The sequence below is a fragment of the Rhipicephalus microplus genome, unplaced genomic scaffold (genome assembly GCF_043290135.1).
Source record: "Rhipicephalus microplus isolate Deutch F79 unplaced genomic scaffold, USDA_Rmic scaffold_20, whole genome shotgun sequence".
NCBI lineage: Eukaryota > Metazoa > Arthropoda > Arachnida > Ixodida > Ixodidae > Rhipicephalus > Rhipicephalus microplus.
Genome location: NW_027464593.1, coordinates 1,815,235 through 1,828,412, shown reverse-complemented (window position 1 = coordinate 1,828,412; position 13,178 = coordinate 1,815,235).

The window sequence follows — 13,178 nt, the reverse complement described above, 5'->3', positions numbered from 1 at the left end:
ACCTCCCTGCCTTCTCCCTTTTGTAGCTTCCTTCTTTCCTTTCGTCTACATTTTATTATAATAAGGAATGGCTTGTGGATTGCTCAAACGTCAACCATCTCGAGCCGCTTGCGCGGATACCGGTCCAAGTAAACGTTACCTGTACGAGTGCAACACCAGCGAATGTAGGCCTAGCTTACCGGCCAAGTCCGTCGTACATGCCATCGGTGCTTCTGGGCTTATTATTATGCTATGCCGAGGAATAAGAATGACTGAACAGTAGACCTTTGCTATCGGGTAACTGGAACGATTGTTTCTTGCGTATGATGTGTGCACATGCAGCGATGAGCATTGATGCGACAGACGCGCTTTCAGCCTGCGGCGCAGCGCACACGGGCCCCCGCTCACAGCCGATGGGCATACTCGTCGGCACTTCGCTGACTCATACGTGGAAACACAGGCTTGTCGTTCGGTTTGCGTTGATAAACTAACACAATGAGACATTTTCGTGTACATGAAATTTGCTTTTTAGCTATCGGCTATGTACTTCCTGCTATCAGTTTACATATGCAAATCAGTACACTCTAATACGGCCGCTGCACTAGATCATATCATCGCTTGCGCACAAAAATGCTCCTAATTCAATCAACACGCGTAATTATCAAGCATTACAGTCGATAAAGAACTTTCACTGTCGCTTGGGTTAAAGTGAGCGGGAAAACCTGTACTTTTGTTGAAATAGCAGTGCTCATATCGACACTGCGAAAAATAGGGAATGTTGAATGGCTTGCACATATATATTGTTTTCTAAATTCAAGCCTTCTGTCCAAAATGGCTAAAAACTTTGTCTTTCGTGTAATGAAACAAATTTTTTTCTTGTAACGCACTCCAAATTTGAGTTTTATTGCTTTAAAAGTAACATATTGCAGTTCAGAAAATTTTTCCAAACTCTATTTTGGCTGTTGCAACCCTGGCAAATATTTCAGCACGAAATTTGCTATTGAAACTTAGACATTAACTTTTCTCCATTAATAATGAAGTTATGACTGTGAAACTTTAGCATAAGAGTTCTCAACCCACAGTTTGTCAACCTAAACCAAGTCATTGTTTTTCCGTATTGTCTCAAGTATATCTACCTGTGGCCGGTATGGAGGTTCACGCTCGCTTCTTTTACGACCTGCTTACAGGAGGCTATGCTTCTACTTATCCCCGCAAGCTCGCAGGGGCGCTCCAAGCCCCTGCGAGCTTGCGCCAACCGTTTCAAAGGCAAGCGCGCTGAAATAATGCCGCTTAGGCACCTCCTGGTGGTACTAACGTGATGGAAACATGGTAAAAAGCATATATGACAACTCTTTCTCTAACTTTATGAATTGAGCAAATTGATAAATATTTCACTCTGCACGCACATACAATTATGAGGCAAGTTCTGAAATCTTGACCTCATGATCGGTCACCAACTCGCATAAGAAATGACAGAAAACGTAATTGTTTGTTTTTTGATAAAAATAGCTTTGGAAAAATTCACTTCAAATCTACATGCCAGCAAGCATGGCCCTTGGAAAAAATAAATTTTGCACAATTTTGTTCAAAGTATCACATTTCGTGCTTATTGAAATAAGTACTTCGAAAAAGGCAAAGCCAAAACTCAACAAGAATGACTATTATTTTCTACAAGTAGGCGCGAATAGCAATCGCAGTAGCAGGAATAATAAGGTAAGTAACAAGAATTTTAATGAAATAATAATTGTTCGAAATGAAATTACAAAACATGAAACAGCGTGTAATAATACTGTTTAAAAAAGTCATTTTAGTGCAGCAAAAAAAAAAAAGATCAGCTCCAAGCTTAACCACACCTAGCTGAGTCTTTGCAAACATACAGTCTCAAGCCCACGCGAGCTCAGATGCAGTCTTCAGTGCAGTTGCATAGATGTGAAACTTTTTCTTATGAAATAAGGCATGCCAGAGACGGAGGGGAATTAAATTTTGGAGAATCAGAAAATGTTCTTCATAGTAATGATATGATTTCATTGCGCTTCAAAGAAAAAAAAGCATTGTTGGCAAAATTCTGCCTTGATGCTTGTAACTGAAGTAGTCACATTGTTCCCAACCAGAAATGCTCAGGTGGGAGCTTGTGAAAAATCTAGATGGCATGTCATTCTGATCTGTTGACATTTTCCCGTAATTAACTAGAAAAAGCCGAATAAATGTTCTAGAAGCAATAGTCGCCGGCCTTCCTGCATGAGTCTTGTGCACACCTTCCGGACAGTACAGTCGCAGTGAATCTTGATTGTATGGCTGAAGAATCAGCAGCAGGTTGTCAAGGAGTTTCGTTCGAAGAAGTTATTTTACTGATATGTTCATGAAAAATGCCATAGTGGAAAGCTTTGTGAATTTTGACCATATGGAGTTATTTAACGTGCACCTAAATCATAATTATAAACGTATGAGCATCAAGTGTTTTCGAATTCAGCGAATGATATGTGTTCAAGCCTTCGAAAAGATTTTTCTACTCTTCCGTGTGCGTATCGATTACCCAATGCACAATTGCCGAGAAATCCAGACTGTGCCCACCCACATCTCTTCTACTCACTGCTTCATACAAGTGGAAAACTAATTAGCAAGAGAAAGAGGTCAAAACAGCTGATTTACAATGCAAAGCGTATGCGGCTAAACGCGATTTGAAGAGTTGGCACTCGATGCCCTCACACGGAGAGCGGTGTCACTGTACAGAAACAACTATACTGCACTTGCGGCTACTTAAGGCAGTAAAAGGAGGAAGCCAGCGAGCGCCTCTAGACCATCCGCGATCCACTACCCTTTCGGTCACACTGTTCCCTTCAAAACTGATCACGTAATCTTGCATGTACCCAAATACATTGACTGCCAAATCATCTATCATTACTGTCCCGATTCATCTTGCCGGCAAGATTTAAAGGAGTTCTGAGACGAATTTTAAATATTTAGGGATTGTTGCCCTAAACAAGATGATTTGTTTCGAGAATCCTAAACAGAGTTCTGTGTAGTGTGGGGAAGCGCCGCATATATGTTATTAACTCCACCTCGAAAAGATAGTTTCAGTTTCGATATCAAGTGGGTGGTTTCTCCGTGACATTACATGGCAGTGTGAAGTTGTGGGAACTCGGCATTTCACTGCGTAGTAATTGCAGATAAGCAATACACGAGCACATATTCACGAGGAGTACAGTGTCCTCATTGGCTGTGACAGCAATTTCTGTGATTTAGGCTGCATGGAACACTCCGTTTGCAAACACTGAGAAACTCTGTGGACTTGTCGCGGTCATGTCCGCTGTTGTACTTGCGGATACTCGCCAACCAAAACTTTAAAGTCCAAGTAACTATATTACGCATGCTGACTGGCTATCGTGTGGTAAGTGGAAATACTTGCGTACTGAGGAAACAAAAATCTCCCTTTCGTGATGTCTCGAAATTGCCCCAGTACACCTCTGCAGGACACTAAAGCGCGAAAAATATTTTTAGCCTATTAGTAAAGTAGAATTTCAAAACCTTGGAAATGCCACTTTTACCGTGACACGACGCTTGGTAATTGGGAAAACGTGCAAAAAAGAAAATGTAGTTGTAGATGCCACCTCGAGCTTCTCACACGAAACCACGTGACTTCATAAAGTTTAAACGCGTGAACGGGGCCTTACGTAGCTATTAATCCATGAGAGCCCTACAAAAGTGCTCACATTTTCAATACCTGAAATAAATTTAAAAGTTAGGTGTGCTGTCATCTGTTGGTGTGATGGAAATATTGATGAAGCCGATGTTGCGAAGATACGCTACACTTTCAAAATTTGAACACTAAACTTAAAAATAAACTGCAACCCTAATTTTCTGCGCTGTAAATGAGCTTAAAGCATGAGCGGTCTAGGCGTGCAACGTGTCAGTCTAAACTAAGACACTGGTTCTCTTTCGTGTACATTTAAAAAAATTTTGCCTACTGCTAGTGCATCACGAGAGTCACTGCAAAATCCGCTTTGAAGCAATATTTGATTGTAACTACCCACACCAGTGGATTTCAAGTAAAATATCACAACTTCTACGAAGCTGTTCGCTTACATTTTAGTCCTAACACTTTTTGAACTGGGCCTTGTCAATGACCTGTGTTATACGCGACCTATTAGAGGTCATGAACCTTTTGGGGGCATGGCCTAGTGTTATTATGATCCGTTTCTTGTGGCCGATTCAGGAGCTATCGGGTTATTTTCGCTGCAGAGTAATCCGAAGACATGCAATGAATTTAGCTTAGATGTCGAAGACCTGTAATACCATTCTTTATTGTGAGATAAAAAAAAAACTTGGCTCGCCCCGTAAACATATAGCAGGCTGTCTCTACTACCGTAAAATATGGTTACTTTGCGACAGATTTTCCACATTTTCTTTTCCTTGTCGAAGGATTCTCAACATAAAGACAAATCAATAATAGTGCCACGTCTCTAAAAGTTTCACTCACATGTAGGAGCATTTTAGGAATCTGCATTTTTTACACAAATGACTATATTGGGGCTCAAAGATGCCACAATGTTGCCCCATCTGGTGGGGCAACTCTGTGACACAACGTTGTTTCTGACTGATTATGATTGGGAAAAAAAGGCTGGCACAAATCTGCCCCATCAAAAGTTCATTGGAGTTATCTACAATCGGTTTCTGCTCTAGCAACGTAACAGTTGTATGAAAGCTTATTCATGCTTGTACCTCTTCAATCAAGATCTTTCACCTCAAAGATCACAGGCTTAGTGTACTCATTTGAGTACTGAATCATTTTTAGTGTGAAATTGTGTCAGTCCGGCCATCTATATTTCTCTTGGGTCATCCCTATAGAGCTGATGACGTGCCCGTCAGGCTTGACGGTCGCTCTTACCGGGTAGTGTTGTCGTTCGAACTTTATTACGTCGAAATCATCCTTCTTGAAGGTCTTTTTCTCCGGAACCCGCACTATGGACCCTCGAAACGTTGCTAGTATTGGGCGCGAGGCCCACCATTAGAGCTGTAAGCACTAAAATTCTTGTAATGTGCAAGGTTAGTTTACGTACCTTCCCTCGATCTGGAGAAGGAATAAAGATGGCAGTTGGATGCGTTGTTTTTAACGGTGACTTCACTTTGTTTGCATTCTTGAACAGCGTTTTATTGCTCCGACTTGTAGATTTATGCAGACTACACAATGCGAAAAGTAGGAGTAAGCGTTTCTAATGGCGTGCCACAGTGCGCTACGTACGCGATGTCACTGTCGCGGCCGCTAGCAGTGCGATTGTCAACACTCTTTTTCTTTGTTGTTGGGTTTGTTATTTCGAACCCTTGGGGATCAAGTAAGCACAGACCATGAATGTTCACATGAGAGCAGAACGTTGCAGTTTCCGCACGGGAGCTTCGTTCACAATGAAAAATGGGTGTGCAAACACTTCGATTAGGTATATTTTAAAGTAGGACTCTGAATTTTCAAAAAGTCAAAGAGCCCGGAATTCTAGTTTCTTTCCTTTTGTTTTCGTTATTTTCACCCTATTCTGGTTTATTTCCTGGACAGTTGTTTCTGCGTGTCCTGCCATCCCGTTCAATGAAACCTTCATTCATAGATGTGTTCATGTGGGCTCCAGTCTATGATAAATCTTCTCTTGCCACTGTAACTTGCACCGCACACAGTTCTAGTTCTTCTGTATTCCGCTGTCTACATAAAATAAAGGTGTCTGTATAGAATTAATTATTGCTAGGCTTCTACGAGCCAAACAAGATATGATATGAGGCACGCTCAACCATGGGAATCATGATTATTTGTGACTGCTTGGAGTTATACTCAAATATCTTGTTTCACGTGTGTTTCTTATAGTCTACCCCCCCCCCCCCCCCTGAATACCTCCACCGTTGTCGGAGGTCCACGACGCGCTATCAAGCACAGACACGCGACACCACCCATGCTATGCTCTCACGGTTGTTTGCTTGAAGAACGTGTCCGTGCATACATACCGCAGACAGGGCGTACATATTCTATTTATTTATTTATTTAGTGCATACTGCCAATCCCTTCAGAGAATATTGCAGGAAGGACACAAACTCTAAATATATAAGGAAAAAGAGAAAGGAAAAAATATTGCGAAGTAACCTAATCGTTTTTTTCTTTTTTTCCTTTTTGTGCTGAAGGGCAAAGTTAGGATTAATATAAAAATTTACATATGCTAAAAATTTATACACCATTGAGACATCTGTTTAACGCTGGCACATCATATTATATCAATATAGTTGCGATTATACAATCACAGTTACACATTAGTACGTAAGCTTTACAAAAAATACGAAAAAAACGTACATTCTATTTACAGGTAGTGGAATGTGGGTAGCGGGACAAATACTAATAGTAATATACATCACTAAGGAAAGGCGCGAACTATTGGTAGTTTTATGTTTATGCACCATGTAAGTAATATTCAAGTAGTGATAAAAATATAGTTAGTAAAGTGGTATTGGTAAAAGTGGAAGGAAATTCGTTCCACTGTCGTATGGCTATCGGAATGAAAGAGTATTTAAAACAATTTGTATGAAAGCGATATTCGTTTAGGGTGTATGAGTGCTTTAGCAGAGTTATTCTTGTGTCTGAAATAGAGATGTATTTAGAACTATGAACATTCAACTTGTTATGAAATAATTGATGAAGCAGTTTCAATCGGGTGCACGCAGAGAGGTTTTCAATTGTGAGTAATCCAGCCGATTTGACCAAAGCACTTGAAGAGTCTGAGAGTTGATATTTATTGAAGATGAACCTTATTGTTTTTCTTTGCACTCTCTCTATATTGGTGAATAATTTATTAGTCGATGGAAATCATGCCGGGTTAGCATATTATAATACTGATCCAACTAGTGTATTATAAGCTAATAATTTAGTCTCATGGGGCACCTAACGAAGGCGTCGCTAAAGAAAAAAGAGCCGCCTGAGTGCTGTTGAAGTGATGTTGTTCACATTGCAATCTCATCTAAAGTCAGACGTTATTGTTAGTCTAACGTACTTGGGCGGCGCGACTGCTGTTACCGGGTCATCGTTTATGGCATAAGAAAACTCCTGTACGTGCTCTTTTATCGTTATTCGCAAAAAAACTTTTTTTAAATATTAAGGCTCATTTGCCAGTTAGCCCACCATGCAGAAACTGTCATCAGTGCATTATTCAATGTTACATGGTCGACTGGAGAAGTAATTTCTTTGTAGAGTATACAGTCATCAACAAAAAGCCTTATGTTGACGGGGATGTCGGTAGGTAAGTCATGGAAAATATGAGAAATAGTGCAGAAGCCAAAACGCTACCCTGACGAACCTCGAAGGTGACATGAATAAGTTTAGAACTGATGGGCTTAGTTTGTACAAATTGCGTCCAGTTTGATGGGTAGTTTTTATCCATGCACTAACGGGCCCCTTGCCTTATGTGTGTTCAAATTTCAGCATATTTTTTGGTGTGATGCGCGATCAAAGGCCTTTGAAAAATCAAGCAAATTAAGGTCTGTCTGATTTTGTTGATCAATACTACCCGAGATGTAATGTATACGTTCAGCAAGTTGAGTGACTGTGGATGATTTCTGTCGGAACGCATGCTGCGCTGGCAATAGAATGCTATTCTGGTCAAGGTAAGTATTTATATGTTTGAGAATGATATGCTCAAGTAGTTTGCATGAGTTGCTGGTAAGGGAGATTGGCCTAAAGTTAGAAGGTTCAGTTTTATTTTCTGACTTGTGGACTGGCGTAATTTTTGCGATTTTCCAAATGTCCAAGGTGCCAAAAACTTTTGATAGATGATTGTTAGGTAATAACATATTTGCTCAGCATATTTATAACAAAGGCATTTGGAATTTTGTCTGGTGCGGGGCGTTTTTCGTTGTCCGGTTTCAGTAGTAGATTCAACACACCTCCTCTGCTTATGTTCAGTGGTGCTAGAGCGATGTTAGAGGAAGTTTTAAAGCTCGGTAGGTGACCATCATCTGCTGTAAAAACGGAATGAAAGTATTCATTCAGTACGTTAACTCTGTTTTCATCTTCCTTGCATACTCAGCACTGGGGTTGGCATTTGGCAAAAGGCGACCCCAGTGCTTCTACCTTTGCTTTCATGGTTTTTATGGCTAGTGTGAGCCTGTTTTTGTTAGTTGTCAGGGAGTTTGTTTTCAAATATTTTCTTAGCCTTTTCACCTTTCTTTTTCATGGATGATGTCGCGTGTATACGAAGGATTACGTTTGTTTTTATTCTTTGTACGGGATGGCACATATGTATGAATGCAGTGCAGCACGATTGATTTGAATTTTTGACAAATAATCGCAATGTTACAATCGGGAGCATCAGCGAGATGTTTGAAAGCACTTAGTTCGTAAACAAGATAGTCGAGTATGCTGTTATTATCTGCCTTGCTGAAATCACAGTGATTAGCGATTTGTTTTTGCAGTAAACAGGCGTCATGTACAAGGAGGAAGCATAAGATGATTTGGTGGTCTGACAGGCCATCAATTAGTTCAATTTTTGCATCGCCTGCTGAAAAGTAGTCGCTTGAAAATACCAAGTCGAAAATGTTAGAAGTTGTTGCTTGTGTGCGCGTTCGCTCTGTCGCGATTTGACACAGATTAAATGCGAGCATCAAGTCTATAAGCATATAGGAGCATGCACTTCTGCTTTCCATGGTGTGCCTGTTTATTTATATCTGGCCGGTTGAAATCACCAAGTATGATTAGCCTAGATCCAAACACGTGTTTGTGCATGTACGCATACAATGAACGCATCACCTCAATATCGGCAGAAGGGCTTCGATATACGTAGGCGACAACAATCGGGTGAGGACTAAAAAGTAGTCGACAAAAACTGCTTGCGTGCCTTCTGCAATCGGTAGAATAGTGATAGGATTTTTCGTCTTCATGAAAATGGCTACGCCCCCACCTCGAGTTATCTGTCTCTCCGTACTACCGCATAGTTTGGTGGCGTTATTTCGAGATCTTAGACATCTGTAGACAGCCACGTTTTAGTCACTGCTACGAAGTGAGGCTCAATGCTGAGAAGCAAGGTTTCAGCGATGTTAGTTTTGGAAGTATACTGCGAGCATTCAAAGTCAGGAATCTAATTTCTGGGTTGAATGTAGGCGGCGAGACCACAATGTGCGTCTTTCTGGTTCTCCGTTTTTTTAGCACCAGGCATGTCAGACGTGTTTTCAACGAGAATTACCTTAATATTTTGAGCGTCTCATCGGTAGTATGAACCATTATTACGAAGTTCATCAAAAGCAAGAGAGACATTAGCTCCGGACTGTTTCTTTGTTTTCGTGAAGTTCCACAGCTGTTTTCAAATCTCACGCACTCAAGAAAAAAAATCCTCACCGAGAAAAAGTTAGACCCTTTGAGCTTGTTAAAGTATTTTAGAACCTTCGTTTTATCATGAAAGCCAAGTAACTTCATTATGCCAGGCCTTGTTTTCTGACCAAAACAACTATAGTCTCTGACTAAAACAACTATAGCTAAATTATGTGAATTAAACTAGCAAATTTTGCACAAGATGCCGGACGTAAAACATAGTGGCATAATGTGCACCGCGGAGTTGCATGTGATGGCGTATAACAACGTGGCGCATGTGAAGCCTATTTCTCATTGTCACAGAAAGCCGAAATGCTATTTCACCGTCAACCCTCTCCGCAAAGATATGATCATTGACCTAAAAATAATTACAGTAATTCTGACAGCTTTCATCTGCTAGCGGACCATAATCGCAGGTATTCTCAGTGTAAAATATTTGCAGTGTAAAACATTTTTGTCCTTTTAACCTACACAGGGCCCACTATAATCGCAATTGTTTAAGAAAACGTAAGCGTTGCTTTTCCAGCTACTGCAAACTTAGTGCTCTGCGGCCTGTACTATCAGGAGAAGCAAAATTTATTTTCGAAACATAACTGATAATTGGCGCTACCGTGTTGAAGGAACGACTTGCTGACAACTACAACTCGCACAATTTAAGCAGCAGCTCCATTTCTACGTGTATAATGAGTGCGTCAAAGACTGATTGCCGAAGTAACATGCTATACCAGCAACGGTGTTACTTATAACGCGTAACCACCAACACTGCGAAACAAAGTGGTCGTTCTTGCACTCATCACGATTATTGCGAAGTACCAGATTTCTCACAGCATAGCTTGCCACACAATATACAGGGCGATTATCCGCCACTCAGTGCTGTACGATTTTTGGGTGACTGACACTCCTAGTGAATCAGATGGAAGTCTTTCGTAGTCTTCCTCACTTTATTCCACCTCATGCAGCATTTTTTCTACCGACAAAGCGACTCCTCCTTTAAGTGATTCACGGTGCCCCCCTTGAGACTCTTCAAGATGCTGAATTAAGCATTAAGTTTTGCGGACAAGCATAATGCAGCGACACTGGATCTACTTTTCTTTGTCGTTGACACCTACGGGCAATTCAGAGTAACTCAGCGCAATCACCGATTGACGAAGCACTTGTAAAGCAGCTACCACCTCTGAAAAAAAATAACAGTGCACCCGAGGAAAACTCCGTGAAGTGCGCCGCTCACTACCCACACCGTTGCCATCAGCACCCTCAGTGGCATAGCCGTGCCGAAGGGCCTTCTCCGGCAAGCAAAAAGCGCCGCGCTCATCGCACCTTCCTATTCCAGCCTCCCTATCCATGCGTCCCCTCAGTATTGTAGCAATTCCCCTTTCCAGACGATGCCCACCGGCGAGTTGGGCCTTGTGGTGATGACGATAGTGTTCTAAACGCTCAACATGAGCGGCGTTGGTCTTGCTGGAGCGGCGGGCGGTTGACAGCAGCTGAGATATCGCGTACGTGACATCACTGAGACGTTCCAGGACAACAAACGGACTAGTGCAGTTGGCCAGAAACTTTTTGTAGAGGCCGCGCTTTGAAAGCGACGTCGAACGCCACACCGAATCGCCTTTCTCAAACAATACGTGCCGGTGACTGTCGTAACGGTTATTAGAGCGTTTCTGGGAGACAAAAGTTCGAAGACAGGTGGGGCGCCGGGCCTCTTCATCGCGGCAAATGGTTTCGGTGGGAGTAGGTTGATTTGTATCGAAGAAAGGAAGAATAGTGTCAAGAGCTGTGCGGGGTTGGCGTGCGTAGAGCAGATAAAATGTACCGTATCTTATTGTTTGTTTCTGTGCAGTGTTGTAGGCGAAAGTTATAACTGACTAAATCGCGTCCCACGTTTTGTGTCCGGAATCAACATACATGGAAATCATATTGACGAGAGTCCTATTAGTCCGTTCTGTCAAACCATTAGCCTGCGGGTGATACGAAGTAGTGTGACGAAAATGGCACGAAGCAAGACGAAGGAGGTCTTCAACTACATCGGCAACAAATTGCCACCAGGGATCACTGATGATCACATGGGGGGATCCATGGCGTACTATAACGTGCGACAGCATGAACTGTGAAACTTGAGTGACCGTTGCCGCAGGAATATCCACAGTTTCGGCGTAGCGTGTGAGGTGGTCAACGGCTACAATAATCCATCGGTTGCCATTCGTTGATCGCGGAAAAGGGCCGAGCAGGTCAACACCGACGACGTCAAATGGTGAACCCGGGGGTTCTATGGAATGAAGCAGTCCGGCTGGCGGAGTTGTAGGACGCTTGTGGCGTTGACATTGCTCACAGCTCGCAACGTATGCAGTCACACTTTTACGCATCTTCGGTCAGAAGAAGCGTTCTTTTGTGCGATGAAATGTCCTAGAAAAACCCATAAGGCCAGATGTCGGGTCACCATACATTGCTCGAAGAACGTGTTGTCGCAGAATTCTAGGCACAACTAGAAGTAGGAGAGAACCTACGCTGGAATAATTCTTTTTGTAGAGAACGCCATTCTTTCTGACGAAACCACGTTGACTGTTCGTTCCGGAAATGAAGAAAGAAACGAGACTGTTATCACTGCGTTGCTCTGCTCGAAAATTTGCTATGTCAGGCAACGGAGTATCCACTACTGCCAAATATTCATCAAAGTTGTCAGCGTCACACTCGGTTGCCGAAAGAGAAGCCATGAAAGGCCATCAGCCTCGGCATGACGACGACCGCTCTTGTGGCAGGCTTCAATGTCGTGTTCCTGCAATCGTAACGCCCAACGAGCACGACGACCAGATGTGTCCCTTTGTCCATTGAGCCAACATAAAGAATTTGGTCCGTGATAATTGAGAATTGGCGTCCATAGATATAAGTGCGAAACTTGTGCACAGCGAATATGAACGCAAGACATTCCTGCTCTGTAACAGTGTAGCTACGCTCCAGTTTACTTAAACAGCGACTGGCATAGGCAACGACGTATACAGCAGCTCCATGGCGTTGGACCAGGACGGCCCCGATACCTACACCACTAGCATAGGTATGAACTTCTGTGGCAGCAGATAGGTGGCAAAATACGCAGTCATGATGGCGAAGTACGGGCCCTGACATAAGAACAAACTTGTGTTGCGAAAAAGGCGACTCGCACTCCGCTTACCACCGAAAAAGTGCGTTCTTGTTGATTAGGGACGTCAAAGGTTAAGCGAGGTTGGCGAACTTAGGCGCGAATCGACGGAAGTACGAGCATAGACCCAAAAAGCTTCGCAACTCTCGTACGACTGAGGTTGTTTGAAGCTGCTGACTGAAAGCAACTTTCTGGGGGTTGGGTCGAACGCCATGCTTGTCTACCAGGTGACCGAGAACGAGAGTCTCATAGCTGCCGAAGTGACACTTCTTAGAGTTCAGGGTGAGCTTAGCTCTCAAGGCAGGCGAGAACAATGTCTAGACGATGGTCGTGCACATTGAATGTACGGCCAAAAATTATAATGTCATCCAGGTAGCAAAGACAAACTTCCCACTTTTGTCCACGTAGGATAGAGTCCATGAAGCGCGCAAACGTGGCTGGAGCGTTGCATAGGCCAAAAGGCATTAAACTGAATTCAAATAGACCAGCTTGGGTTATGAAGGCCATTTTCTGTTTGTCTTTTTGGGTGCATGGGGATTAGCCAATAACCATATCTCAAATCTACGGAGGAGAAGTACGATGCCGAATGTAAACAATCGATTACGTCATCAATCCTGAAAAGCGGGTAGACACCCTTTTTAGTAACACAGTGGAGCCATCTGTAGTCCAGGCAGAATCACCATGTGCCATCCTTATTTTAGACAAGATTTACGGGGGCAGCCTAAGGGCTACACGACTTTT